This window comes from Asparagus officinalis, chromosome 4 (genome assembly GCF_001876935.1).
Source record: "Asparagus officinalis chromosome 4, Aspof.V1, whole genome shotgun sequence".
Taxonomy (NCBI): domain Eukaryota; kingdom Viridiplantae; phylum Streptophyta; class Magnoliopsida; order Asparagales; family Asparagaceae; genus Asparagus; species Asparagus officinalis.
Window position 1 is genome coordinate 4640891 of NC_033797.1, and position 4855 is coordinate 4645745.

The 4855-nt window shown below is 35.1% G+C and overlaps 1 protein-coding gene across 1 annotated transcript in view; it reads right to left on the bottom strand.

Moving 5' to 3' along the window:
• Positions 2656-4855, bottom strand: part of LOC109836416 — a 3720-nt gene continuing 1520 nt past the window's right edge. Inside the window, exon 2 of the mRNA XM_020404309.1 lies at positions 2656-2984. The gene's annotated coding sequence lies outside the window, so the exon portion shown is untranslated. The remainder of the gene's footprint in view (positions 2985-4855) is intronic.

The window sequence follows — 4855 nt, forward strand, 5'->3', positions numbered from 1 at the left end:
CATTCGTCAGTATTTTTCCAGAGAGTCATCGGTCGACCGGTCCGGTCGACCGAGAGCTCAAATCGGTCGACCGACAGAATTTCCGGTCGACCGACGATGGTCCAGAACGTTTTCTTCGTGTTTTTGCTCTCATCGGTCGACCGACGGGATTTTCGGTCGACCGACAATGTGACCGTTGGACTTCCAACGGCTATTTCTGAGCTGACTTTTCTCGGGCTTTTTGGTCATTTTGTTTTGGGGGTTTTTGCTGAGATTTCTAGTGGGTATATATACCCCATTGCTGATGTCTTTTCAAACTAACTAAGAGAGTTTTAAAACAAGTTTAAGAAAGTTTTAATCAAGGGTTTAAGTTTGTTTAAAGTGTGTTTATAAGCTTTTAAGCATTTGAGTGTTTCGATTTTGTGAATCAAATTCCACAAGAGCTTGAGGAGATTATCTATTGAAGTTTGAGCTTCCAACTATCATCCCTCCATCTCTTGTTATCAAATTGAGAAGTTTTCTAAACTCAAACTCTAGCTTTACATTTATATACTTGTTTGATTATCATTGTTCTTAAGCTAGATTTTATATTTGAGTTTAGTTTGATTTTGATTTTACTCATTGTTACACACACCCACATTGAGCTTTTAGTATTTACATACATAGTATAGTTGGGTGGTGAGAGATTGTAACTTTGAGTTGTGCTTTAATTGTGTTCTCATCCATATTAGAGAACAAATTATATTTGTTACATTGTGAGATTGTTAGGTTTTCGGTGAGCTAGAAACCGAGTGTGTTGTGAGGTTTTCGGTGAGCTAGAAACCGAGTGTGGGGTGAAAGTTTTCGGTGAACTAGAAAACCGATTGTGAGGAGTGACGTTGTTCGGTGAGCGTTGAAAACCGATACTGTGAGGTGTAAACGTTGTTCGGGTGAACGTAGAAAACCCGGTTGTGATAGTGGATTTCTCCCCGGGAGTGGGGAGCGGAGACGTAGGACGGAAGGTCCGAACTCCGTGATCATATTGCTTGTTTGAGTGTGCTTTGGCGTTCATTCATATTTATGTTCATATCTTATATCGCCATTGTCATTAGCTCATTATCTATATCATCCACTATCTTGTTTAGATTATTTACCCTTGTGTTGTTTATATATCCTTGCATATATTTTATCATATAGGATATATCTCATTGTTTACATTGCTTATCCTAGCTCATATATCTTGTGATATTTCATACTTGCTAGGATAACTTGTTAATTAGTTTTTAATTGGCATTTAATCGGATTAGATTAGCATAAGACCCTAATCACCCCCCCTCTAGGGTCTAACATGTCATTCCCGGCAAAAGTCTCGATCTCGATTCGATCTCTAACTGATTTTATTAAGATCGTGTGCAGTTGGGATCCTCGTAAAATCACAGATTCGTAATGCCCACATCCTTAGAAAAACTCAAAACCCTAATAAAAGGGACTTCCTACTCACATGCCGCTTTGAAACTTTCTCCCCGCTCACGTGTCCTTCGAAGCTTTCCCTCTACAAACTCTGCTCACGTTCCCTTTGAAACTTTCTCTTTTTTTTTAATTTCGCGCAAAATAGTTAAAAGCCTTAAATCTCGGTTTTTCTCTCTCAAAGCCTTTTTTGCATAATATAAATTGCAAATAATCCAAAAAATCAACATAAGCGAGTTAAAGGATAATAAAATGAAATGAGTAGTTATTTAGTATTACTTAATGTTTAATGTGAGAGATTATCTGTATATTTCATATTTTTATGACAATAACAACACTAGTAGAGATGATAAGCTAATGTGAGAGATTATCTGTATATTTCATATTTTTATGACAATAACAACACTAGTAGAGATGATAAGCGTATTCAACGTTTTTCTGGATAAGACTACAATACTTGCTAGAAATGACATGTAATAGATATTTGACCATAAGCAAGAAAGAAACAAAGTTTTCAAGGGGATAAGTATAATTTAACATCAAAATGAGATTCTTGGGAATGTTTTAGTAATATAAAGTAGTTCTACGTGTAGATAGTTTTGATGGTTTCTAATAGAGATTCTAGTTTTCATTCTGATAATGCTACATGGAACTTTAAACCTTTAAAAATATTATTTAATAGAGATTCTAGTTTTCATTCTGATAATGCTACATGGAACTTTAAACCTTTAAAAATATTATTATGGATAGGAGGCACGAACGTATACAATCACATAGTCATGAAGATATACAATCAAAACAACGTTGTGATTTACCAGATGGTGCACACATGTGATACATCATTTTGTTATTTAAGCCGAAATTGCAGTAATGTATGTACATAATTTCTCGAGTTTCAGCTCACGTCCAACATGTAGATGTTTTTAGTTTGCAGAAATTTAAAACTACGGTTACAAATTACAAAATAACAATTAATTTTTTTTTGAGTTCTAAGTGTCATAGCATGAAGCATTGAGTAAAATTATCGTACAATATAAGAGGATAATATTCAAAAGCTAACTGTTGAACAAAGAGAGGAACTATGGTGAGGGGGAAAAAGAAAGAAGAAAATATTGACTTCAGGATCTTAAAACCTTCATAATTAGTCTCTTGCAGCATCATTGATCCTCTACTCCAACATTTGCAGGAGAACTCAACATGTATAAAATTGATAGCAATGTTGGAGAAAGATTAAGGGGGAAATATAAACATCTTTATATTGAGACAGCAATAGACTCATTAGTGTTCATCAGGGCAACCCCAATCATATTTAGTGTACATTCCTCTGTCTAATGATGGTTTGAGTAGGGAGTTGAAAAGTGCATTAGATGAATTAATTACACAAATGAGACATGCTATTCAACTCGTAGAGCAAGACGAAGTGAAACTGGGGATTCAACTCTTGCTTCCTTCACTGTTGATGCATTGAGGAAACACAATTATACATCAACTGGCAATCTCTTGAGCTTCTCTATCCTAGAACGTCACACAAAATTATACTGCCAAGTGCTTCCATAAACCTGCAGAAAATGGAATTATGTTATTCCTGCGGATTCCTAGCTCCTCTAAGCTGGACAAAGAAATCACCTCTTCCCTCAACTAAACAGTGGTTACGAAAAATATTTATTAATGCATCTTTCATTATCTATAAAACTACTGAATGGACTTTGGTTGTTTCTTAATTCGTTTTAGGGGAAACATGGAAGAAAAAGAAATGTAAATAAATGTAGTAGAGAGCAAAGGGATTTCCTTACCTTAGAAGAAAATACAGTTGAAAAGTGATCGAATCCCCAAATTTCTCAAAATAAAAATAAGAAACATTGGACGCGGGGTCCAAGGGTTTTATCAGAATAACTGTGAAGGACGGTAACAAGTAATAAACGACATTTTCAATAATAAAAGGAATAAGCTGAACATGTGATAAGCGATAATTTAAAAACAATCTTTGTTCACTTTACGAATTGCATGAACTCAACATCTATAACCTGATTTAACTACTTACTGCAAAAGAGGAAAAAGACAGATCTTGTATCGTAGTTTCCAAACAAAAGCAATAAGTTATTCCAGTTTCTACACTGAAGTTCCCAATCTCTCATTTTACTCTGGTACACTAATTAGCCTTCCCAGTCCCATTTCATGCTAAAAATTATGCGCAAGGAAGAGTAGAAAAAAGGCTGAGCCAGTGAAAGAAGACAACCCCAATCAACCTACGAGTGAAAAACAACAGTCAAGATCAATCCCCCAATGTACAGACTACAGCCATATCATATGTAATACTAGGGAAAGTGGCGTGTAGGTTTTCCATATATGGAGGAAATCTATGGGGGTCGCTGAAAGAAGAATGATCCTGGTTTCTTAATATGACTTTCTAATCTTCAACTTTTCATTCGAAAATTCAACTGCTGCTAACTATAGTAGGTGACGTGCCTCAATTTCACGCTTGGTGTCTTGGAAGGGATTATAAGGGAATGCTTAAGTTGCACACTAGAGATGCAATGGATAAAATACAACGAAATTGGACTTGAATAGAGATATCTTACAGGTTACAAATGAAAGATTATTTATCGCATAATCTAATTACAATATGGCTGCTTGAATTTTCCTCTTCTACTGTCTACAATTTGTTTGATCTAACATTTTACAGGTTTGGCTTAATTTATTGATAATCACTTTCTGCTTAAGGTCGTTGAGTTAAATAAGCTTTTCCTAGGTTTGAAAAAAAAAAAAAAAAAAAACTACTTGATGAATGTTAATTCCGGTTCACAAGACGGGTACGGAAGCGTGGTACGCCACTCATTAGGAATCGGGTACAAGGGAGTAAGGCTTATACACTGCTCCAGGAAACGTGGGACTATTTAGGTTCGGTTTAAATGTAGGAATAACAGGTTTTGCAAGAGTCAAATTTAAAAAATATGCTAGTTGATACCAGCAATGGTAAAAGAACATTGGGAATCATGTTGCAATTAATGCGTGCATATTTTATTTGCTGAATTTCTCACTTTTTTGTTGTTTATTCTTTTAAAAAAGAGTTGTTTTTTTTTCAAAATTTTATCTAGTTTGAATTCTAAATAGGGCTGTTGGAGTTGGTGAATCGGTCGTGTTCCACGCGAATCGGGGACGATTGAACTCACGTCGCGGTTTGCTATAGCGTCCCACATTCCTGACTTTTATGGTTTTGAGATAACAAACATTTAAGTATGTAATGCTAAAGCTCTTCGTTAATATTTACGAGTTATTTTATCAAGCATGTATGACCTTTTGTCGACAATCTTTACAATGACCATATCACATCCGCAATTCAATGATTTTATGTTTCTCAACTGACACATGTTATATCTTCGAGAAAATTTAAGTGTTATTAAAAATTAATGTGACGTTTGAAGGACCATGT